The sequence below is a fragment of the Malaclemys terrapin genome, chromosome 3 (genome assembly GCF_027887155.1).
Source record: "Malaclemys terrapin pileata isolate rMalTer1 chromosome 3, rMalTer1.hap1, whole genome shotgun sequence".
NCBI lineage: Eukaryota > Metazoa > Chordata > Testudines > Emydidae > Malaclemys > Malaclemys terrapin.
The window spans coordinates 16,273,997-16,300,537 of record NC_071507.1 but is presented as its reverse complement, the minus strand read 5'-3'; the positions used below and the strand labels follow the sequence as shown (position 1 = coordinate 16,300,537).

Genomic DNA, 26,541 nt, shown 5'->3' with positions numbered 1-26,541 from the left:
CCACGCCCAGAGCTGGCGGCTCTGCCGGGCAGCCCCCGCGCCTCCCACGGGGTCGGCAGGCTGTCAGAGACAGCCCCGGAGACCGTCCCCCGGGCCCTCTGGGGCGCCCCCGGGCCTGATTTGTAACGAAACAGGTGCCGGGGCTGGGGCCTGCCCAGCTCAGCGCTGCCGGAGCTCAGCCCGGGCACAAAATAAGCTCTGCCCATGCTCCAGGGCCGGGTCTCCCCCTGCACGGAGGGGCGGGAGCGCCTCCGCTTTCCCCATCTTCTGCTCCGCTCATTGCAAGAGCCAGCCCGCTCCAGGTCCTGCCCCGCCCCCGGGGACAGCTCCCCCTCCCCCGCTGCAGGCTCCTCCAGGGCAGGGCAGGGCCCTCCACCCTCCGCAGGCTCGGGCAGGGCTCCCCACCCCACGCGTGTTGCAGGCTCGCCCAGGGCAGGGCTCCCCACCCCCCCACGTGTGCTGCGGGCTCCCCACCCCGTACGCGTGCTGCAAGCTCCCCCAGGACAGGTCTCTCCTTCCCCCGCAGGCTCGCCCAGGGCAGGGCTCCCCACCCCGTACGCGTGCTGCAGGCTCCCCCAGGGCAGGGCTCCCCACGCGTGCTGCAGGCTCCCCCAGGGCAGGGCTCCCCTCCCCCTGCGCCTGCAGCAGGCTTCACAGCCCCCTGTCCCCGTGCAGCCCGCCCCTCCCCAATCTCTCTGTCCCTCTCCCTCCTTGTCAGGCTCCCAGCCTCCCCCTGTCTTTGCGTGACCAATTTAGAGGGAGGAGGGGGACGATGCCGCCTCCTCTGCCTCCCCCTTACCTCTGATTGGCCGGCTGTGCCATGCCCATCAAATTGAAGCCCGCAGCGGATTGGCCAGGCTGCCAGACCAGGAGAGGCTCGGTCCCCACAGGGCTCCCCTCCTCCCCCTTCCCTTCGCAGCAGTGTCCTCAGAAGACTCATTGGGCGAAGGGGCCGCCCCCCGGCCTTGGGTGAGAGCTGCCAGGGCACTCGCTGGCAGCCCTGCTACTCAGCCTGGCTGGCCTGGCCATAGGCTCCCTGGAGCAGTGTGGGCGGGGCTCTTCCCCCTCCTGTGACTAACTAAAGTCTGTGAGTCACTGCACAACCCATCAATCCCATTAAATGCCGTGTGCGGGCAGGCTGGTGGTGCTGCCTCTGCTGCTCCCTGCGCTGCCCCAGCCCCTGTGCATGGGCTGCCGCCGCTTCCCCCTCTGATACATGGCTGGCTGGCTGGACTTGTTACAGTGTCACATCCTCCCCGCCAGCTGCAGCACCAACTTCCCCCCCAGCTAGTCTCCTCCTGCCCGGGGCTGCTGCAAAGTGATGGGATAGAGCAAAGCCACTCCAGCACCTGGGCTTCTGTTTATTACAGCCTGTCTCCCTGTCCTATTCCTTGGTGGTTCTTCTTCCTCTCTTCCTTTTCCCTTCTTTATTTTATTCCTCCCTTCCCCCTTGTCTTGGAGCCTAGATTTGTTGAGTTCTTCTGGAAAGGGTGAGTACAAGACATGGCCTTTCTGACTTAACGTTTTTGAGTGGTACCCTCTTTTAATGGGAAAAAAGTCTTATATGGGGTTTGGGGTCTGCCTTGGCATGTGCTGTTTGCTTATTCAATAAAAGATCTAGAATTAAAAAGAAAATGGGGGTGGGAGAGAGGGTATATGATCGTTATCCTTTACTACTGCTACTTGCTGAATGGGTCACTTATCTGTTGCAAACTGTTTAAAAGTTGAATTGATTTCTTTAAAGTTAACTCTGACATGGATCAAAAATGATACTTTTTTCTCTCTCCTTCTCTTATTTTACTCCCTCTCCCTTACTTCCCTCTTGTCTGTCTAGATTTTTTTTTTTAATTTTTATAAAGTACCTGTGATCAGTACAAATCCACCTGAAATGGCTATAGATACATTCATTGTTTTGAAATAAAACTATTTCTTTTTTTGAGATTGGAAAAAAAACTATGTAATATATATATATACTTTGAAAAGTTAGTGTGTGTATGTGTGTGTGTATATATATATATATATATATATACACTAACTTTTGAAAGTAATTCATATTGAAATATATATTGATGGAGCAGTAGATAGCTCACTGTCCAAATCATACTGCAGTTCAACTCTTTGAAATTTTGTGTTGTGTGTATGTCCTTTTTATTAAAATGAAACTAGTAAGTAGTTGTAAAATCTTTAAACCCACAACAAACAAGGAAATTCATTTGTTCTACCACTGCATCCTTACCACACTCTGATCTGTCTAGATATTTCAACACACATGGAATGTATGAGCCTTATGACTGAATCACAGGGAAATGAGTGTATCCAATTGGATTTTTAGCTTTCCGTTTGAATGTCCTTTTGGTGGACTAAACTCAGATTCAAAATATTAGTGTAAAATAGTTTGACCTGGAGTTTGTTTGTATTGATCATTTAAATATATAATTAAAAAATGAGACTGGAGCATTAATTCATGTTTTGTATAACCATAATATCCAAAGTTGCTAAAATGAAAAACTAAGTCCCAACACCAACAAGTAGTTACAGTGTATCTCCAGAAGATACTTTCTAAGCCTCAGTACTTTACCTATCTATAAAATATTTTAAATAGCAGACTAATAACTTACAACATTCAAATCAGGTAAATAAAGCAGTTTTGAATTGTGGTGTTTGGATGTTTATGCTCCTTTATTACAACACTCCAATTTTGTCTCTATCTCGTGGCTAAAAACAGTCACTAGAAATTTCCGCTAAACTTTGTTAAAATCAATGCCAGACTAAGCTCTTGTACACCAAGTTCAACACTCCTTTAAAATATATATATTTGTAAATGAGAAGAAATCAAGATAGCTATGATTTCGTTAGTCAGTGACTACTGAAATGAAACCCAGCGATTTCAGCCATTGTCCAGAGACAATAAAATTGGACAGGTGAGAAATTCATATGTTGTCACCCATGATATTGAAAAAGGAAAAAACTTAGATGGCCGAGATACTAAATTCAGAGCTTGGTAACTACTTTTTGTTAATTTTTTTTATTGTACATATCAATTATGAGCCAAAATCATTGCTTGCATAACACTGTCAGACCCCGTGTACTTACAGTAAGCATGAATTTGCCCAATGTATGTTACAGTTGCTCTCATAGGGCCCTTTTAGATATGGTCTGTTGAGTCAATATTACATAGGTAGGGCCCTACCAAATTCATGGCCCATTTTGGTCAATTTCACGGCCATAGGACTTTTAAAATCATAAATTTCATGGTTTAGGCTATTTAAATCTGAAATGTCACAGTGTTGTAATTGTAGGGGTCCTGACCCAAAAAGGAGTTGTGGGGTGGTCACAAGGTTATTGTAAGGGGGGTTGTGGTTCAGCTACCCTTACTTCTGTGCTGCCTTCAGAGCTGAACAGCTGAAGAGCGGCGGCTGCTGGCCGAGAGCCCAGCTCTGAAGGCAACGCCGCTGCCAGCAGCAGCGCAGAAGTAAGGATGGCATGGTATGGTATTGCCACCCTTACTTCTGTGCTGCTGCTGTCGGGGTGTTGCCTTCAGAGCTGGGCACCTGGCCAACAGCTGCCGCTCTCCAGCTGCCCAGCTCTGAAGGCAGCGCAGAAGTAAGGGTGGCAATACTGCGACCTCCCTAAAATAACCTTGTGACCTCCCCCTCCCCCACAACTCCCTTTTGGGTCAGGACACTCAATTTGAGAAACGCTGGTCTCCCCCATGTAATCTGTGTAGTATTGGGTAAAAGCACACAACAGACCAGATTTCATGGTGGGAGCCCAGATTTCACGGTCCGTGATGTGTTTTTTATGGCTGTGAATTTGGTGGGGCCCTATACACAGGCCTGTTTCACCTCTCTGGAACCAGTTTTTATACTAGTGCACCTCCAATAATTTTAATGGAGTTCTCTTCATTCCCATCTGTATGGGAAGAGATTAGAATCCAATGTTTTCAAAAAGCCTCCAAATACTTACATGACAAACTGTGATTCCAACTCTCATCGGAGGCAGTTCTGCTACTGTTACTCACACTGAATGATATTTTACTACATGAGTAGTCCCTTTTATCCCGGTGTGACTACTCACATGCTAAAATACCAATCAGTGTGAGTAAGGGTGACAGGATCAGGCCCTTAATATTTATTTTTTTCCTTGAAATAAGAATATACTGGATTACTGATATATTTCTTGGGGTCATGGCAAAATTTTCTGAGAACTAAGCGTGAAGTTATTCTATTAAATGATTACACCAGAAATAACTGTTTAAGATGATCCCTATGCTACAAATGAAATAAGCAAGCAAGTATGTATTCTGGGTGTTTCTCTTGATGCTGTGGAAGGTAGAAAAAGATTGTTGTGAAATTCAGTATCTTGTAATGAAATTCTGTGCTGGAGAGAATTTTTAAAACTGAAGGTCTTGCGGGAGGCAAGTTGATAATGCAGTGTTAGAGGTGCTTTTTTACAATATGGCATGAAGAATTTTATTGTTGATTTCAATGGGCACAGAAGCATTTTGATAGTCTTTGTTAGAGCAGTTGATGTTGTAGGAAGTGTTCACAACGCTACTCCTCTGACTGACTTCTGTCTTAGTAGGAAGACCTGTGTTAAACAGACTGTTAAGAAGAAAACCTGTCAAGTGAAGTGGTGTTGTGTCCTGCCTTGATGCATTTCATGTACTTTTTTATAAATTTCCTGAAACTTGTATTGGACACGCTCAGGATGAAAGACAATTATTTCATGTTTGTTTCATGTTTTCACTTCCTTTTATGACTGTATTCATTGCTACGCTTTTGTGTCACTGATTGCGATATTGTTGTAATTAACATTAATTATGCAAACTAGATTGTTTTTAGAGGTTCTCCCACTCTGTACTGATACTGTCGTCTTGTTTGTTTGTTAAACAAGAATGCATACATTTCAGGATGCTGGAGGAACTACAGCTCTTAGTTACAAAATAGTATCTGCATGCGAAACAAAAGCAAATGCCACTTTTAGCTCAAACATTTTGTGAAATTTTTATTTGACAGCACTGCTTAGTCACACAATTTGATCTGAAATAATGAGGCACAGTAAACAAGGATACAAAATAGGAAGTAAGTATAGTGGCTGTGTGAAGAGAGTATGTAGACTTTAGAGTTTCACCATCTTCTTTCAAGATAGACAGGATTATTGAGTAAAATCTGCAGTCCTTATTTGAATAAAGTTTCCATTTAAGTATGTGAGAATTTTTTGCCTGCTTAAGCAAAACAGAATTTGGCAGGTAGTAAAGTGCTAGCTTTGGCAAAACAAGCTGATGGAACAGGCAACTTTTTGCTTAATTCTTCTTTTTTTGTTTTTAATTTTTGCTTTATTGTCTCTAAAAACCTCCACATCAACTTGAAGGGTGATTAGTTTTACACCCTAACTTTTCTAAACAGAAGTGCTTGTAGAAAAAATGATTAAAATCTAATAATATTTTATATAGAGGAAGTACAGTAATTATATTTGAATTAATTCTTTCAGATTGATTATAGTGAAATTAATAGAAATCTTTAAATCTGACTTTGAATTGCCCCTATGAAATACTTGAGAGCTGAAAGTGATTCATGTTAGAGTCTCAATAGAAATCATAATTGCAGGGATATTTGTGTTCTGTTTTTATATTCATAATATACTTACAGGAGAAATACCATGGCGGAGGGAGAATTTAAATTGGAATTCTTTTACACTGTCAACATTCTAAAGTGTTGGTGTATAAACCTACTGTAAGACATTAGAAAACGATTCCCAGTTTTCCTCTGACTTTCCATACCAAATAAGCAATCATTTGTTTTCAGTTTGTATTCAATATTTGTCTTTTGTGCAAGACCATCACAGTAGTTCTCTGGAATGTTAAAAACAGTACCCTGGGCTCTAACAAGTGGATGTTATATAATTAAATGGGAAGATTCCATAGTATTAGAAAATTACCATTTAGCAATGTAGTGAGTCTGTTAAGCCATGGAAGTGATTTTATGAAAATCAACAAAATGCTGATTTTTCTTCTAATTGTAGATCCATGTTAAAAGAAAAAGATGCTGTTTCTTGGTAGCATTTCACATTGGCTTGCTAAATAGTTAATTTAGAAAGGCATTCTCTTCAGTTTAGACAATACATGTAAAGATGATACATATTTTTTGCTTTTGTTTTTTTAAATCTTTATTTATTAGATTGCCTTCCAGAAATCAGACTAACATGCTGGCCTGTAAGTGATTTCAGTGGGTCTGTCAGCAGAATCAAGAGAGAAGGTCACTTATTTTTCAGATGACATGCTGGCATGACATTGGTTCCTATTGCCTTAATGCTGTGTATTCCTTCACTTCCAGCTCATGGTTCCATACTCATGCTCATGCTTTGAAGTAACTCAGGTGTATGGAAAGTTCCATTATACCAGGATGTGATGTACCCAAAGTAAATTTGAAAGAGAAATTGTGACCTTAACTATTTTAGAGGGTGGGGTGGAGAGAGTTGGTATTGATCTCTGTAGAATCTGTAAAGTGTGTTAGCCTCTCCTTGCCTCAAAGGTCCACCTGTTCTGGGATTAGCAAAACAAGTAACTAGACCATCAATCACATTAAGTACCTGGGGAGAAAGAAGTAACAAATTGACAGCCTTCCTCTGTAGCATGTATGAAACATTAAGTATTGGTGATCTGTATGAGATGATATGGGACAGTAAATGGGAGCTGTTAACCCTTAATGTTGGGACTTTGTGTTTTGCAACTGAAATGATAATTACTTGATTAAAATAAGAAAACTTGTTTAAAATCTCCAGAGTGTTATGACCCTTAACCAGATACTCCAAAACATTTATTCAAGCAAGATAAGGTACTCTGAATCTTTTCTTGTGAGGAAACTTGCCTGCCTTAGTGATCTATACTGTAATTCTTAACTCCCCTCGAATTCATGTATAACAAAGTCCAAGTCCGCAGCTTTATGAAGAACCTACTTCATGACACATGTGAGGAGTGCAAGTACTGAGTTTTGGTATGTTGGGGGCTTACAAAGCTTGTTTTTGTATGAACAGAAACTGTTCAAAATGCCAGATTCATGATGTATGCATCAGTAAAGGTCACCAACTTGGAAAATTAATAATATGGTTCATGTTGACATTTCAGAGGGAATGCAGATTGGAGTGAGCCACACCCCAGTCTGTTCTGGTGGTTCCCATGGACCTGCATTTTTCACTGCATTGAAATACACAAAATCAGCAGTGTTCCCCTTTTCTCCACCCCATCCAAAATCCTTTCTATGGTAAAACTGAGAAAATGTTTGTAATCTTCAGCATTTGATTGTTTGTTATTAAACAGAGCCAGTGAGGGTCAGAGTGGGGCCTTTAGTGTTCATCTGCATTTTAGAAGCTGTATTTTGTCTTCTGGTCAGGTTGTGTTCCCAAAAGACCACGGGAGTCAGAGTTAGCACATTTTACAAATAGGTTCCTGATTCTCCAAAATATTGCCTGTAGTTAAGGAAACTTATTATGACCCTGTGGCCTTCACTACTTTTCTTTGGCACTGCTGTGGGAATCAGTTCAAGGATAGTTGTAAGAACATAGAAGTGAAAAACAGGGATAAAGAAATCCTAACTTGAGCCAGAACAAACTTTTTTTAGATTCAATAACATAAAGCCAGAATCTCAAGAAATAACGAAAATGTTACTTTTCATAAAGTCACATAAAATGTGAAGCTTCTAAGTGGAGAGGAAATTGTAATTACACCATTGTTTCTGTCTTGTAAACCATTCGGCCATTAACAGTGAGGTTAAAGAGCATTAATTCTGACATCAAATTTCTTGTGAACTTGGAATTTTCCTTGTCAAAATTAAAATTTGAATTTGTTGCATTTTCCTATATATACTAGAAACTTTGGGGAAGTTTTTAGTTTGTTTAAACTTTGGGGAAGATAAAGCACTAACACTGTGGTAAGGAATATGCATTGTATTTTTCTTGAAATAAAATAGAAGATGTGCATATTTACCCCTGTGTTTACTCCTTCTCCTTCTACTTCTCTTTCTGTCTCGTATCTCTTCCATTTCCTCTTCTCTCTCTCCTCTTGATCCCTTTTGTTTCTTTCCTCCTTCTTTCTTCTTTTACCTCAGTACCATTATTAGTATTATCAGTTATTGAGTTACATTAGCACTTAGGTGCTGAAGTCAGGATTGGGATCACGTTTTGCTAGGCACTATACAAAAACATAGTAGCTGTCCCTGCTCCAAAGAGCCTACAACTTAACAGACAAGATAAACAAAGGATGGGAGGGGAAACAGGCAGAGTGAGGTGTAATGACTTGCCCAAGGGGGCACAAAGCAGGTGAGGAGGATAGCAAGGAATAGAAGATGGGTCCAGAGCCCCACGCTAGTTCCCTGTCCAGTAGACCACCCACCTCACATCTTTTCACCTCTTTCTGCTTTCTATTTTTTGTGTTCCTCATCCATTTGCTCTTTTCCATCTTAAATACACTCTGAGTTGGAGTGACATTTTGAGACTGTTCTGTAGCCATAAACATTTCTCTTCTGATTTACACTGGAGAAGCATCACTGATTTCAGTGGAATGTCTCCTGACTTATACAGGAGTATGTGAAATCACAATTAGGCCCCCTGGCTTCACATACCAGAAGAATACATGTATGTTCAGGTTAGGCACCAAAATATATATTTAAAAAAATGAATGTAGACAGGGAAAAGGCAATATTTGGTGCATTTGTGTTGTAATTTACATGCTGCACAAATCCAACTCAGGAATACTATAGAGATAAGACACATCTCCTATTAGTTCTTAAAGGACTACATCAGCTATTTTGCTGGGCCCAGTAGTCTGAAAATGTGAAAGGTAAGCAGTGCTTTTCACCATGATGAGTAACCTATTTGAAGGTATAGTTTCTAAATAGACTTGACGTATCTAAGGCTACTGATAGCCAGGGTCATCTTGCTATGATGACTCTGGAGGGTAAAAGCACGAAGCTGATGTATAGACTGTTAAATCAGTACTGAAAGCAGGTTGGAAATTGGCTTGCAATGGCAGAAAAAACATAAAGTAGCAGTAGTCCCCTTTCCTCTTTCCCAAGCGCAATTTTTTTTAACTTTGAAACTGAGAAAATTATGTTTGCTTAAACTTTTAAATTTAAAATTTTCCTCACTCTCCAATATTTTAGTTTGTTCCCAGGAAAAAGTGCTTCTTATCTTTCAGACTTTTAGATTGAGGGGCTTGACATAATGGCACATGTGGCATCCCTAACTTAGAAAATCCACTCTCCTAAATCACAATCTCCAGTAGCTAATTAAAAATTAGATGAACTGCCTTCTTGCTCAGGGCAAATATTGGATTTCTTGGACGGTAACGTATGGATTAAACTTTGTTACTTCATACATTTTATTATTCTGTAGGGGCGGCATCATAGTTGTCCAAGAATAAGTGGTTACCCACACAAAATGATCCTGCTAGGGATTTAATTACACAGTGCAGAAAATTCAAAAGTTACAGTTTTTTCCAGAGCATTTGTCCTTTTTTGCACACTCACTTGTTAATATTCCTGTGTATATTGATGATTTATGCCCATCATGGTCAACATACCCCCTTTATCCAGGGCGTACACGCATGTTGGGTGATTCACCTGCACGCACCCACGTTCTCTCATCACCTGCAATTCAAGCTCACGCAGCCGCTCTTCTTTAAATGCTTGTTGATTTCTCCTTCCCTCTCTTTTTCTGGGTGCAGGACTCTCTTTGGCTTTGCCTGAGAATCCTGGCCTCCGAGGGTCCTGCTTTTGCCTGAGAGTAAGAGCAGGAAGCAAGCACTATCTGCCCCATTTATAAATGTAGTATAAATCCTTACTGCTCTTATTCAGGCAAACGGGTTCCTTCAGGTTCTGGTAAGGGGGGTCTGTAGCGAGTACTGTGTTCCAGGTCACATGGAGAGTTAGAACTCTAACCAGTAGCTCTGATGCTTTTCTCCTCTGATGGTCTTTTTTTTCCCTCCCCATGCACCAATTGGACTCATGTTCTGAAGTGGAGAAGCTGGGAAGATCTCCTACTGCTTTCCCAAGCTCATGGGAGGAGCAGGGATGGGACAGAGAAAGCTCCCAAGGGCTCCCTCTGGCCCTGCAATGACATCCTTCTGCCTCCAAGGGAGAGGAATGAAGGTTTCCCTGCTGCTCCCCTTTCCTTGACTTCTTTGAGAGGACAGTGAAATTTCCTCTTTCCAGAGGAAAAGGGGAGTGAGATAGTAGCACCCCTTATGAAAAATCAACATCAGGTAAGTGCTGGAGAGCCGAGGGGATATTCATCTGGCCCGGATCTCACCAGATTGTGTATCTGCATTACATACATGAGTTATTTATTTTAAATGAAGAGGCTAGATTTGTGTGTGTGTGGTTTCTATGTGTGTGTTTTTAATGGTTATGCTGGATTTTTGCCATGCCACAAAACTGATTAGAAATTATTATAATGAAAAGGGGGCAGTGGATCATTTCAGAGATGGGTAACATGTCTGGGGGAAGGCAAATCTGAACACTTTCACAGTTGTTGGGTGAGCAAAGGGTGCAGGTTCCCCACCATCACTTCCAGGAGCTACTACTGTACTAATTTTTTGGGTCAAAGACGAGACCAGTATTTAGTTATCTTAATATATATACTGGTGTGTGTTTGTGCTATTATTTGTGTGCAATAGTGCCCACTGCATGCCAGGCACTTGGTGACAGTTCCTGCTCCAAGAAGCTCACACTCTAAAGCCATAAGTCAGGGGGAAGGAGAATAACAATAGGCAATTTATATACAAATCAACAAGATTTACTATAGGCAGCGTGCGAGAGCTGGGGCTTTTGAGAGACATGTAAATGCGGGCAGGGTTAGGTGCCTTACAGGTGACCTCAGGGAGGTCAAACTATGTGTAGGGGGCTGCATGAAAGGAGGTGTGTGGCACAGATTTTGTGAAAATCTGACAAAATGAGTGAACAAGGTTGGGAATGGGGAAGGGGAGAGGCGGGGGAGGCAAGACAGTGTTTGACAGGAAGGATAAGAAGGGAGAGACAGAACTTTGAGAGTGGTGACCAGAAGCTTAAATTTGAGTTTGGTATAATCGGATGAGAAGCCAATGGCAGGATTCAAAAAGGAGAGTTAAGTTACAATGTACATACAAGTTGCAGTGTGGTTGGATTTATTATGTTAGCAGCTATTGTACGCTTGAATTTTCTGGCTCTTTTTTGTTTAAACTCTCAACTATATAATGTTAAGTTTGTGTAGGGATTTTTTTATTTTTATTTCTTTTGCATCTAATTTCCTAAGCTTTCTAACAGGAGTAAAAAACATTAACTGAGTGCATACCATGTTGAGTTCCCATTACCTTTGGGTTGAGAACAACCATAACAAACTTCGGTGCAAAGAGTAACTTCTCTGAAAGTTGTAAGTACCTGAAACCAGGGACTTGGACTGTAAGCACACTGGGGCCAGGGCTGTCTTGTTTGTTTATGTTTCAAGCCGTGCTCAGAGGCCTCTGGGTGCTAGGGTAGTACAAATAATAATTCAGTTTAAAACAAACGGAAGTATTTTTTTCACATAACATACAGTCAACCTGTGGAACTCCTTGCCAGAGGATGTTGTGAAGGCCAAGACTATAACTGAATTCAAAAAAGAACTAGATAAGTTCATGGAGGACAGGTCCATCAATGGCTATTAGCCAGGATGGGCAGGGATGGTGTCCCTAGCCTCTGTTTGCTGAAGCTGGGAATGGGCGATGGGATGGATCATTTGATCATCTGTTCTGTTCATTCCCTCTGGGGCACCTGGCCACTGTCAGAAGACAGGATACTGGACCAGATGGACCTTTGGTCTCACCCAGTATGGCCATTCTTATGTATGTTCTTATAATAATTTAGAATAAAAACTCTTCAGCCATAATTCTATCATTACTTGTGTGTGTCTCTCTCTTTCTCTCTCATTCTTCCTCCATTTGGAAGGATGAAATGCAGAGCTTTTTCTAAGAAGGTATCTAACATGTGTCCTCAAATTAGCCAGTAAGTGGCATTACAAAAAGGTTACAGCGAGTTGTTGGCAATTTGCCCATCCTTCTTGCCACTGGAAACATAATGCTCGTGCAATGTGCTCATTCATAAGACATCTGCGTGCAGAGCCAGTCCTGGGGACACACAAACAGTGTGGTTGCGTGTGGCCTCATTGGTGGCCAAAGAACATGGCCTGGGAGCAACGGTAATAAACCGTTTTTTCTTTGACAGTACGATGGAAGGGGTGAGAACTACGGGAGCCGAATTTGCAGAGGAGCAGTGGGAACATCCTGGGATGGGTGGGGAGATGAGAAGTAGGGTAGGTAATTGGCAGTGCCATTGTGTGGTGGAGGACTTCAGATAATTTCTAACCCTCAGCATTCTTCGCATAATAAAGTAATACCATAATAGCACTGAATGCCCTGAGCACAACAAGATGGAGTGATTAATTAAAGGTCATTTTGATCATTTACTTAAATCATTTGGTTTTATTTTTTTTTTTTTTTTTTTTTTAGTAATTGACTTAAATCAGGTTGAGGCTTCATGAAAACTAATTGGAAAATTTACGCTATTACAATGTCTAATTATAATTTAAGTGCCACTACTCAGTGGGTATCGTATTGGAATTTTACAAAATTGCTGTAAGCAAAAATCAAAATTTTGAAAACTGAGGCGTTATCCTATCAACACACAAGCAGGTACGAGGCTTCACCCACGTGAATGTTCCCATTGATTTCAAAGGGCTAAAATTGGGTTTTTGTTAAGCAAATTTCTCCTAGTGGCATAAAATCTGTCACTTCAGAAAAAAATTTGCTTCTGTGTAAACCGTGAAAAGTTATTTACATTGTCAATATGTTAAAGTTATTGTGAAACTTTTTTACGCACACAGATCAAAATGTTCAAAAACAACCTACAGTTAGCTTCTTAGCTCAGTCTTAGGCACCTAAGTGACTCAGGAGCACAAGACCCATTGACGTCAGACTGCAGGCTCTGATGGAGAACAGCCTGGCCGAAACAGTTCAGCTTGTTTAACCTGTGGAAGCTCAATATATCGTAAGGGGGTGTTGGTTGCAAATACCACATGGGCTGTTTGCTTATCAATCCTGTGCTTGCATTTGTGGTGTTCTCACAGTTGGGATGTTAATGAGGCCTTGGTCTTGTCCTTTTCAGCATGGAGGGGTATGAAAGTTCTTGGGAGAAAAAAATCTTCATGTAAATTCTGCTGACAAGTCGCTGTCGTATCTGAAGGCTTCTCAGACAGGAATGGGCCCTCGCTGCCTGTGGCTGACCTCGGCCTGCCCCTGGGCTGGAGGCTGTGAGGGGGGTAGTTTAGTGCTGGCTATCCTGGATCCCTACTCCTACAGGATTCTGCTATGCAAGAGGGATCCTCACCTGGCCACTTAGGTCAGCATTGACTATGTTTGCTCTGCTTCAGCTGTTTGACGGGGCTGAGGATCTGGTCCAGCTAACTTAAACTCGCAAGCACCCTGTCAGGTAGAAAGAGTTTTATCCCTATTTTACAGATGAGGAAACTGAAGCACAGATATTCCTCCCCTCCCCCAGAAATCTGTGTCAGAAGAAGTAGTAGAAGCAAGACCTTCTGATTATCAGTCCTCTGCTTTAATCACAAGATATTTCTTGAGCCACTTACTAAAAAGCAGCTTAGATTGTTACCCTGTTAGTGGCTCGACCTCCCCATGCAGGCTTGTTTATACAGTGAATGATCACTTAATAAGTGGAGATATTTTGTTAGTGTTTCTCTTTACATAGCGCACTAAATTATGTCATAGGGAGAGGTTTTGTTCACGTGTCTTAGTGCTTATGCACTATGGTTGTATTTTTGGCTTTCTCATATTATTTCTAAGCTGTTAATAACCGATAAGGAGACAGATGTGTGGGTAACAGTATGTGCAGTCAAATCATCCTCTTGGCTTTTAGGCACAGAGGGAACAAAAGGTGTTCATGGACCAAGCAAAGATGACTTGTAAGAACGTAATGGAAGGATGGCCCAGTGGTTAGAGTGCTAGCCTGAGCTGTGCGGGAGACGAGTTCAATTCCTGCTCTGCCACAGACTTCCTGTGTGGTCCTTGGCAAGTCACTTAGTCTCTCTCTGCCTCAGTTCCCCATCTGTAATATGGAGGTGATAGTGCTTCTCTGCCTCAGAGAGTTGTGAAGATAAATATACTCAATATTGCGAGGCACTTAAATGCTAGGCTGATGAGAGCCCATACGAGGGTCTTAGATAGAAAATGAGGGGAAATTCTAAACAGCATCTTTCTCTCCCTGAAGCTATTCTGTAACAACAGCATGTAGTTTGGGCACCGAGTTTTTGTAGGTATGTAGATGAAAGCCACTTGATGTGGTGGTCCCACAGCAAAATACACATGGGTGTTAATGCTGAGTATCTAAGTCTTCATAATGGAGGACTTTTCCTGTACTGTATCACAAGCAGCTACTTTCATCTCTCCTCCATTTTAATGGCTTACACATGATACTGACTGACTTATTTCAGGTGTGGGGGATGCTATATATATATTACACAGTACCACTGCCATCTTTCTTAATTATGTATGAGGCATGGCCATTATACCTATTTCCTGATATATATTAACAGAAGGAAAGGAAATAATACCAACCAGAGTTGGAAATTAGTTCAGTGGCTTGACTCTGGTTAGGGGTGGTGCAGCGATAAGCATGAGGTATAAAGTACAAACTGGTTTTCTTTAAGGCTAACTCCAGGCAGCTGTGTGCTCTGGTAGGCTGGGAATAGAGGAGACCAGTGATGGCAATCCTACGTCCCTCATGTCGTGCATGTGGCTTGCAATGCTTGACTGCGACACATACTTCATTTTACACAGATTCCACGCTGTTGTTTCCTATGTGAAAGGTCAGCGGACAACGTATGGGGCCCCAGACGCACCAAGAAGTATTACACATACTGCAGATGGCGTATTTCTCATATCCCGCATGCTCAGCATCTACCAGCTTGAGTCAGAATTGGGGTATTTCCACTCTGACACTGAAAGGCCTAATCTCCTTTTTATATTTTTAATATATTGCCTCTGAAATCATCTGAAGCTGTTGGAGAGCTGCGTAGGCCAATGGTAGAGCTTTTCATTTTCTAGAGGGCTCCCATGCATATCAGATTGGGCTCCTAGCCACTCACCAGCCCCAGTTTGAGCAACTTAAGTCCCAAACTTGTCCCACTAGTACTTACAAAATGCAGAGCCTGATCCTGAGAGGTGTTACAGGTGTTCCACTTATCTCCTGATCAGGCCTTTTGTCTTGTATGACATTGTTCCCTGTGGCATGGGAGGAAAAAGGCCAGGGGAGTCTTTTATGGAGTACATGTTATCTCCCTGCATTTTTACATTCCTTCCAACTTTAAAACTCTGTATCACAGCTACCATCCTTTTAGCCAAGAGGGCTCGGGCAATGTTCTTGGCTCATTGGTGCCAGAAGGAGCACTGTCGAATGAGAGGAGGGACTTTCCTATTTTAAACAGGAGGTACAAAGTGTATTTCCTCTGTAGCACTCCTAGTCTTGCTGGGTTGGAGAAAGGGACAGGAACTGATCTCTGCTCTCACCTGTGGCTGTAAGGCTCTCATCTCTCAGTATGCTGGGCCCCGACAGTCTCTTATTCTCTATTACATTTTTCTCCTTTTGGGAGGAACTTTGACTCCGTAATAATGAGATACATCAGCTTGAGTAATTTCTGTTTGACGATATTAAGCTCTGTGAATACTGAAGAATATTATGTCTTCAGATTTTGAATGGCCCTTTCCATAAGTCAATACTGCTGTTGGAATGATTTGTTTCAACTGCAGGGGCTAGTTTAAATAGAACTGTCTAAGCTCGTGCTGCAGTTTCTCATGTATCATAAAGTGAAGTTCAGTGAATGATGAGTTGTCACGGGATACCATAATGAAATAAGTACTCATCATAGTTTTGAAATAAATAGTAATTTCATTAAAGGGGAGAAAAGGACATTTTGTCCATAAGCTTAATTGTAAGAGCTGGAATTTCTAAGCAGAGATTTTTCACATGCAGTTAGGTTGCAATGAGTGAATTCAGTGTGGGGAGGGATGCTGAAACTCCCAGCCGTGTCTGAGCCACATGTCTGCAGTAGATTCTCCCTCCTATTGGTACTTGGTGGTGTGATACTTACGCATGGTTTTTGTACATGATATGTATGGCCGTGCATGCAGCCTGGTCCTTGAGGCAAAAGTCAGCAAAGTATCTAATGTGATACCTTTATTGAACAACTGACAAAGATGCAGTAGTTGCCATTGAAAGTCAACATTTGATAAGTGACATCTGCTAGCAATTTTCCATTTAAAAAGTCAATATTTGCTATATATTGCTTTTAGGTAGATGTTTGCGAAGGACTGCACTACAGTGGAGTTCAGACCATACTCCTACAAGGCAGAAGTTTAGTAGCTCCCCCTCAGTTCAATTCATTTGCTTCCCCATTCATCTTGTTTAACACGTAAGCACAAATATTGTGGGTTTTTTGTTTTTGATTTTACTGGAAATAGTACTTTATAGTAACAGTGAGAAGAGAGATAACAGGATGGAGAGTCAGGATCTTTGGGGTTCAAATGCTTGTTCTCAAATGCTGACTTCTGTAACCAGAACCAAATCCCCTACTCTCTCTCCCCAAATTTCCCTATCTGTAGAACGTGAGTGATACCTGCCCACTTCAGAGTTGTTGAGAGGGCTGATTTTGCTGCTGTCTGTAAAACACTTTGAAGATGAGCAGTGCTATACATGGGCCAAGTATTTATTTTTTGAATTCACTGTGATGCTAAAAACAGTAAATTCAAGGAAGCAACTACAGTCGTTGTACGGTCATGATCCTAGCTCTCGGAGCTAGTACCGGGGGTACTGCTTGTAGCCTCTATCTGCCCATCTGTGATGGTTCTGCTGGAAACTCTCCATTTGTGGGGGCTCTCATGGTACTGGGGGAGGGGGGCAATATACAATTGAGCATATGGGAAAAACTCCCCTATTCAATATGAAAAATTCAGTATAAAATTAAGTTTTTTAAAATTTGTTTTAAATTTTTATTTTAACATGAGTCCTCCGATTCTCCCCAGACCCTGCTCCTTTCCCCCTCCCAAGAACAGCGCCAGCTAAGGAGCAGAGCAAGCGATGTTGTGCAATAGGGAGGATGCAGGAGCAATAGCGTCTGGGACGGGAGAGTAGGGACCCGCCACGCACACCGTTCTGTCAGTTGCTGCAAAGACAGGGAGTGAGAGCTGGAATGCCTGTTCTTCCCACTGTGTGGAGTCATGGAAGTTGGTGTCAGTTCAGTAGAGGGGGATTGTCCTTTCTGCACGGATCTGTAGGAATTGGAAGAATAGCTGGTTTCTGGAGGATTGGGGGGTATGTGCCCACCCCACAATGGCTGGGGCTGCGGTAATGGGCCCCCAGCATTCACTTCCCTGCAGCTTCATGGCATCCGGTTTAGGGAGAGGATGGGAGCAATTCACCCCTATGAGCAATTGCCAGAGGTAAGGATAAGGCAAGGAAGGGACTGTGATGCCAGCATGGAGAGCTACAATCATGGTCCCCTACTGCAGTTACAGATGCAGCCTAAGTAAAAACACGGTCCGTATCTTTGGAATATCTGGTTCACTCAACATACCCATTAATTTAGACTAATTTAATTTCCAGTCTCTCTAGCTTGTCACTCAGGCACAATGAACCAGTAGGAATGATGGTGTTCTGGGACTGGCTTGACTAGTTTCTCTCTCCTGAGAGCCAGTTTCTAGTCTGCCACCAAGAGCAAAGTTGCAACCGGCTCCACCACTATTGTTCAGTACACCTGAGCCTCGTCAACAAAAGCTTCAGTGACAGCCTGGAAAAAAGACAGCAAAGGAGAGTTACGGCCCTTTGCCAGCTCCTTCTGGGCCTCTTATCACTAAGGCTGAAGCAGCTGGGGCTTTAGAATTGCTGCGTTCTCCCTCAGCCCTGGAGAGTTAAACGGGCCCCAATCCTGGATATGTGCCAAGTGTGCAGCCCCTCAGTTTAGTAGGGGAGGACTCCTGCTCTGTCAGCAGCCCCTCCTAGTATCTCCTTTGCCTGCTGGCCCGCTCATCTCACAGCATGGCGAGTGGGGGGACTCAACCTTCCATTGACAAGCACCCCAATCCCATGAATTTTCCTTGATTGGGTGTTGACTGAGGTCCCTGAGACCCAGAGAGAGCTGGGGCCCTCATGTCTCAAAGGATCAGAAGGTGCCTAGAAGAGATCCTTTTCCTCATTCACCTGGTGGCATCGGCCCAGTGGCTCTGTCTGCCAGGAGGGATCATGGCAGGCAAAGAGGAGGGAGAATTTTCATTGAAGTACCAAGGCACTGACAAAGATCCAAGCATGGCTCAGTTTTTTCCAGGGTCTTTGGAGAGCAGAGACTGGGGCTCTCTGTGCTTCCTGACTGATAGGAGCGAGCAGCCTTCTGGCCTCCAGAAAAGCAAATATGAGGAATGGACCCGACTGGAAGGCAGGAAGGGACACACCAGAAAAGTATATCTGAACCTGCCTGAAAGCTGGGATGGGATGGAAAGCTGGAGGAGTGGCTTGTGGATACTGACCCCTGTCATGTGACCAGCAGTATTTTTTTTTTTTTTTTTTTTTTTTGTAGCTCTGACCCATGTCAGGAAACAAAGTTCAGTCTCTTAAGCTAGGTATACACTACCCGCCTGAATCGGCGGGTAGAAATCGATCTCTCGGAGATCGAATTATGGCGTCTCTTCGGGACGTGACAATCGATTCCCGAATCGACGCTCTTACTCCACCAGCGGAGGTGGGAGTAAGCGCCGTCGACGGGGAGCCGCAGAGGTCGATTTTGCCGCCGTCCTCACAGCGGGGTAAGTCGGCTCAGATACGTCGAATTCAGCTACGCTATTCGCATAGTGAAGACCTGCCCTTACTTGCACTCCTGTATGGTCAGACGTCTATTAAATGGTATTGGAAGTAAACCAGATACTTGACAAAAATTGAGCAAACGAAGCCACCTGAATCCCTTGGCCTGGAAGGGAGCCTGGCAAAGAACTGGAGGATGTGGTTGCAGTACTTCCAAATCTTTCTCAAAACCAGTGGCATTGCAGAGAAATTGGGGAGGGCATTTTAGTTCTGACTCTGACACATGCAGCAATTGAGATCTACAGCTGATTCCTATGGAAGCATGGGGAGAACTGCAAACTGCTAGAAAGTCATTAAAATACGTCATTTAATCCTTTGATCAATGCAGGAATATCACTTGGGAAAGGTACACTTTCTTTATGCTGGTTCCCATTTACCATAGTACTCCACACTTACATAAAGCTAAGTCATGCGATTTTTGAACTGTGAGCAGATGGACTAATTGGAAACTAAATGATTTGTGGTATAACTGATAAGATGAAAAAGGTATTGTGAGCAACAGCCTTGACTTTGCAAAGAGCAGTGGGTATTTGCAGGGTTGGTGAAAACTGTGCTTTTCCCTCGTTGAAAAAGTTAATAAGCAGTGGAAGAACTGAAGTGTAGCTAACCTAAAAACATATGGAGCCATAAAGACAGAATTCATTCGTAAACAAAAATGGCAGACCCAGATTTGTTTGTAACAAATGCAGAGGTAATTGCAATATAAAGCCAAGGGGTCCAGCACAATGTGTACATAAAGTATGCTGCCATTTTGAAAAAGCACATCACGTCAGCACCAGTTTCAAAGCATATAAGCAAATGATGTTCATGAACATACAGCTGAAGGACAAAAATCAAATAATGATGCAGTTGGATCACTTAATTAAAATTACCAAGGAAGGTTCTACAACAGAGTGGTGTGTGACCCTGGAAATAAATGAACAAACAATGAATTTCAAAATAGATACTGGAGCTAAGTGCAAAGAAATCACAGCAAACATACAGAAACATTAGTGACTGCCTGATGTTAAAATAAACTAAGCTAGTTTTCATATAGCTGGCACACAACAAACCCATGTGGCAAAGCCACGCAGGCATGCCTGAACAAGGGCAGATACCACTCATCTGTAGGGTTGAAGAACAGTCTACAAATACGGATGCTCAAATGGGTGTACAGAATAGGGCTCTTAAAGAATATGATGAGGTTTCATGGACTGAGATGAATTAAGGATATAATGCAACATATGAGAGAGATCTCAGTGTATCACCAAGATACGTGCACCATGCTCACATGCGAGAGATGAAGCAAAAGATGAAAATGACCAAACAATAATTAATTATTGCTTCAATACAGATAGCAGCTGAATTAACAGTGTGGTCACTGAAAAAAAAAGTTTAAATATATGTGTACCTATTTAAAAAAAAAAAAAGTCTAAATAAGGCCATCAAACACTAGAGCTCTAGCCCAGCAGTTCTCAACTAGGGGTCTGGGGCCCGCTGGGGGGATCGCAAGCAGGTTTCAGGGGTCCACCAAAATAAACCGGAGAACAGGGCCAGCGTTAGACTCCCTGAGGCTCAGGGCAGAAATCTGAAGCCCAAGCCGCATGGGGCTGAAGCCAAAGCCCGAGCAACTCAGCTTTGCAGGGCATCCTGTGGTGTGGAGCCACAGGCAGTTGCCCTGCTTGTTACCCCGTAACGCCAGCTCTGGCTTTTAATCTACTGGATATGCAGAAAAACAGCTGTTTGTGGCACAGGTGGGCCATGGAGGCTTTTATAGCATGTCAGGAGGAGGGGCCTCAGAAAGGAAAAGGTTGAGACCCCTGCTCTAGACCATGAAAGTAGATGAGGAAACCATGTCTAGACTTTAAAAAACCAAAGTATGTTCAGTTCTGGTAGAAAACTCCATCTCTCACATCTTCTAATCGAGGGAATTGAGGGAAGGTAATTGTTGATGCTCTCTTGAATTGGGGAGAACACACACCCATTGACAAAGGAGTTTGACTAGACACAAGAAAGCTTGAAGCAGTTGTACTAGTGGAAAGACCACAAAACAAGGGGGCCTAACATAGAGATCCATGGGCATGTTATCACTAAGTAAATTGATTACTAATTTGTTACAATTAAGTGTGACCACAGCTTGAGGACCATACAGAATGGCAATAGTATGACTGGAAAAAGGAAAAACTTCATGGAATTAAAAAGAAAGAATTGTTACAGAAACATCCGTACTGAAATATTTTGAGATGAACCTGGAGCCTAAAATCGGAGTAAATGTAAGTTCATGTGGTTGGATGTCTAGAAATAATGAACGCAAAGAACTGTAGGAAGAGAATTTGAAATAAGTGCAGCTCAAGAACTACCCAGTTCTGTAACAAAATTTGATAAGCTCAAATAAGAAACAAAAAGTGAGTCAAGCCCAGGTATCTTCAAGCATAAAAACTTACTGGGATATGGAATTTCTACATATGATGGATTTCTGTGTAAAGGATGTTATGTCATAATACCACAGCAAGAGGCCATAAATGCAAATCACAATCTGAGTACAGAAAAATGCAAGAACAGAGGCTGGGATGTCATGTTGTGGCCAGGCACTCATGCTGCTACTGAAGATAAGTTTTTGAAATCTGTAATAAATACAGGAAGCAGAATGCAAAAGCGCTGCATGAAATTTCCACTCAGCCCTGGTCCAAGATTGGCACAGACAACACATCAAGTAACAATGCAATAACATATTGTGTATTGTACCTGTTCACCATAGGATTCCATGAGCTAATAATGGCTATGGCCCACAATTCATGACTGAGTCATTTCATTGGCCCTCTTTGATGTATCCTTTCAGTCACATCACGTCAAGCCCTGACTATGTATTATCAATGGGTCCAGTCTATTACCAGCACAATCCTTTTTGTGTAACATTCATATTACACAGCTTCTTTTACAGACTGATCAAGCAAGTTGACTGACTTTGTCCTTGGTAGTATACAACTACCATTATCCTTAGGGATCAAAAACCTAACGGAGAGGCACCTGTCTTGTACTAAGAAGCACAAGACCCAGAAATGAGAATCTTGTCCAAATGGTATTGTTGGAAAGGTAGTTTTTGTGCTGGTGAAATGCCCTTTTTGTCAGCTTACAAAGGGAAGTGTCTGTCTTATTCCTAATTAGTATTGAGGTGCAGCAGAATCCCAGACAGATCGCAGAAGCGCTATCCTGTCCACTTTGGCCTGGAGTATTTGAAAAAGGCAATCATTGGCTTTTGGATTGAGGGGAAGTAGACTCCTGTAAAGGAAATCTGCAACGTGTTGCCGCCTCTGGGAAGTCTGTCAACATGCTTTCTGCCAACTCTATGCTGAAGGTTGGATATTTTAGCTTCTTGCATTGTAGCCTCTAGCCATAGGGGCTGAGAACAGAAATGCAGGCTCTTGGGTCAATTTGTTAGTCTCTAAGGTGCCACAAGTACTCCTGTTCTTCCAATCCTCGAGGCTTCACTTTAGGTTCAAATACATGCACTTCTTTTCCCCCACGATTAGAACTTAACTGAAACTTTCTTACAGGCAGAAGCTATGGTGTGGCACTTGCAAACCTGATATGGATCCGTCTGTCTGTCTGTTGTTGGTTTGGCTTTTTGTTTGTTTTTTATTTTTTTTAAAGCAAGATTAATAAGTAAAAGTTAGCTGAAGAAAGACTGGACCTGATACTGTCCCTATTCCGCACCTCCTGCTCCTGCTTTCCCATTGCTCACCCTCTCCACCCCCCCACCCCAAAAACACACCTACATTTAAGTTTGCTGTGTTCCAGGAAATACCATAAATGGAACAAAAAAAAGTTAAGTCAGGCGCTCTTATTTTTGTCTCTACTGGCAGTAAATTTGACACAATATCTTCCTATGGTGGATTCTATTCATGTATGTTAGCACTGACAAGGGGATTTCCTGGTCTTAGAAGAGGAAGGAACTGTAGCTACTCTGAAATTTTAAATGGTTCCTGTAATGCTTGGTCACTCAGTGCAAAGTTTTGACATTCTGTGTATTCACATTTTCATCTTAATCCTTTTATTGGTGGGCAAACATTTTTAGAGTTTGGGAGTATTTACAGGGGCACTAGGGAGAACTCCAAACTTCCTTGCTATCCATTGTGTTTGCAACTATGGTTTTCATATGCAGTATGATATCTAATATGATAAAAACAGAACCATGTTTTTATTTGCAGTCTGACAATGAGGTTTTGCTGTCCTAGAGAAGATTGTTTTTGTTTTGGCTTTTTTTGGTGTCCTAGTGAAGAATAAGTAGCCTTTTGCCTGCATGCACTTACATACATGTGCTCACTCTCTCATTCTTTCTCTCCCACGTGCACCAACACACAAAAGGAGATTGTTCTTGCTTGTGCACAGCCAAAAGAGGCCGGGCACTGCTGTCTTCAGCTCAGTGGAAATTGGCAGTATCCCATCTCCTGTAAACAACAGTCTGACGTCAGCTCGTGCAGTGGTGATAGCAGCACAACTTGAGAGATTTTCAACTGGCCAAGCTGTTGAAAGCCTGTCGTTGGCTTTGATAATCTCTGGCTAGACTTTAGAGGACTTGGTGGAAAAAAAAAAAAAGATTGGCTAATGACAGAAATAATAGAGCAATTCCTGATAACTTTGCATGCAGTGGAGAAGTGATTGTAAGTGCTGTATAAAAAAGGTATTTTGATTCTGATCTCATTGTATGTAGTAGTCCTTTCTGTCAATTCATGCTCTAAAATATTTACTGCTTTGTAGAGTTGACATGATTGTACTGGAGATCGCAGCACAATTAAAGTACCATATAACAGGCAATCAAGCAGATGATGATGAAATTTGACTTTCCCATTGTGTTGAATTAAACACTCTTTTTTTCATTATGGTTTTAATTCTTAGTGTTTTGTTTTTTATTTAGTCTAGATATAGGTCAGGGAACTGAACCTGATATCTTAAGCTTCTAACTAAGGTTCTATATATTTTATTACTTTTATATTACCAGTATAAAGAATATTTCTTCCAAATGCATACACTTTTGTTCATACCAAAATTTAGACACCAGTAATAAGGTGTAGTCTTTGGTACAGTGAATGGCTAAATAAATAATGGATAAATTAGCCTGTAGTGAAGTGTTTCAGGGAATCTCCAACAGTACGCAGTGGTTGGAAACCAATAGATTACCTCCCTTTACATGGGATCTCCTTGGGGAGCGGGAACTGTGAATACTTACTCTAGTGTAACACTACAAATATTTTGATTGTACAGCTAGAGAAGCCTCTATTGTACTTTTGAAATAGAGCCATTGTGACTTAAATTTATTAACAGCTGGTTTTCCTCATATCCAGACAGTTAAAGAGACTTTTCTATTGTTCCGTTTTACCACTGAAAGCTCGTTTGTATTATGAACATACAATATTCCTGTGCCAAAATCCACAGCTAAAAATGAATGGTTTGTAATTCTGTTGTGCTGGTAACAGTGGAAGGGTCAAAACAAACATGAAAAATCACGGTACTGTTTGACAGAAAATCAGAACATTATAGCAAAAAGTTGACAAACTGCTATAAACAACTTTTCATGGTTAAAATACGGGCCAGAAAAGTACTCTGTCACATGTTAAAATATTTGTCTTGTGTAAAAGAGCTGCATGTCTGCATTATTCCTTGTGCAGATGTGGAGACAGCTAAAAAGTACGTATTCCTTGTCAATTTTGTAGTGAGAGTTTGCAGAAACTGTAAAACCCCAGAAGGGAGTGAGAACAATAGTAAACTTAGTTTTCTGAATTACAAAAATGTTTAAATCTCTTTTTAAGGGTATACATGAACGGGGTTAGTAATACAATCTGGCTTTATTTGTGGGGGCAAGGAAGGGGAGAGACGAGAAGGGGGCCTTTTTTTGTTAGGTGTTTTTACAGCCATCAGTGCAGAGTCATAGATCACTTCATAAAGAAACTACTTAGTATAGGATGAAAACAACCATAGGGTATTTCCCACATATTTTAATAGAAAGAATGTAAAACAGGGATTGTTTAGATCTCAGAAAGGATCTCTTAAACCTAGAAGAGCCCTAGCCTGCTTTTAGCCAGGCTATTCCTTGAAATCAGTGTGGGTAGAAAGTACTCAGTACACATGCAAGGTTTTTGGCATGTGGTAGTAGGATTTGGTCCTTCTTGACTTATGTGACTCAGATCATTTAGATAAGACAAAACAATTGAACAATCAAATTGGAAAGTGTAGGGGACAATTTCCTGGTGCAAGTGCTGGAGGAACCAAGTAGGGGCAGAGCTTTTCTTGTCCTGCTGCTCACAAACAGGGAAGAATTAGTAGGGGAGGCAAAAGTGGATGGGAACCTGGGAGGCAGTGACCATGAGATGGTTGAGTTCAGGATCCTGACACAAGGAAGAAAGGAGAGCAGCAGAATACGGACCCTGGACTTCAGAAAAGCAGACTTTGACTCCGTCAGGGAACAGATGGGCAGGATCCCCTGGGAGAATAACATGAAGGGCAAAGGGATCCAGGAGAGCTGGCTGTATTTTAAAGAATCCTTATTGTGGTTGCAGGAACAAACCATCCTGACGTGTAGAAAGAATAGTAAATATGGCAGGCAACCAGCTTGGCTTAACAGTGAAATCCTTGCTGACCTTAAACGCAAAAAAGAAGCTTACAAGAAGTGGAAGATTGGACAAATGACCAGGGAGGAGTATAAAACTATCGCTCAGGCATGCAAGAGTGAAATCAGGAAGGCCAAATCGCACTTGGAGTTGCAGCTAGCAGGAGATGTTAAGAGTAACAAGAGGGTTTCTTCAGGTATGTTAGCAACACGAAGAAAGTCCAGGAAAGTGTGGGCCCCTTACTGAATGAGGGAGGCAACCTAGTGACAGAGGATGTGGAAAAAGCTGATGTACTCAATGCTTTTTTTTGCCTCTGTCTTCACAAACAAGGTCAACTCCCAGACTGCTGGACTGGGCAGCACAGTATGGGGAGGAGGTGACCAGCCCTCCGTGGAGAAAGAAGTGGTTCGTGACTATTTAGAAAAACTGGATGAGCACAAATCCATGGGGCCGGATGCGCTGCATCCGAGGGTGCTAAAGGAGTTGGCGGATGTGATTGCAGAGCCATTGGCCATCATCTTTAAAAACTCATGGCGATCTGGGGAGGTCCCGGATGACTGGAAAAAGGCTAATGTAGTGCCCATCTTTAAAAAAGGGAAGAAGGAGGATCCGGGGAACTACAGGCCAGTCAGCCTCACCTCAGTCCCTGAAAAAATCATGGAGCAGGTCCTCAAGGAATCAATTATGAAACACTTAGAGGAGAGGAAAGTGATCAGGAACAGTCAGCATGGATTCACCAAGGGCAAGTCGTGCCTGACTAACCTAATTGCCTTCTATGATGAGATAACTGGATCTGTGGATGAGGGGAAAGCAGTGGATGTGTTATTCCTTGACTTTAGCAAAGCTTTTGATACGGTCTCCCACAGTATTCTTGCCACCAAGTTAAAGAAGTATGGGCTGGATGAATGGACTGTAAGGTGGATAGAAAGCTGGCTAGATCATCGGGCTCAACGGGTAGTGATCAATGGCTCCATGTCTAGTTGGCAGCCGGTTTCAAGCGGAGTGCCCAAGGGTCGGTCCTGGGGCCG

General features: G+C 42.5%; 1 protein-coding gene across 2 annotated transcripts in view; it reads left to right on the top strand.

Annotated features, from left to right (window-relative positions):
• Nucleotides 1-1,135: 1,135 nt before the first annotated feature.
• SERTAD2 (SERTA domain containing 2) overlaps nt 1,136-26,541 on the top strand; it is a 101,812-nt gene continuing 76,406 nt past the window's right edge. The window contains exons 1-2 of one of the 2 annotated variants that reach the window (XM_054023128.1): nt 1,136-1,490; nt 10,013-10,258. The gene's annotated coding sequence lies outside the window, so the exon portion shown is untranslated. The remainder of the gene's footprint in view (nt 1,491-10,012; nt 10,259-26,541) is intronic. The other variant, XM_054023127.1, reaches the window with a different exon arrangement.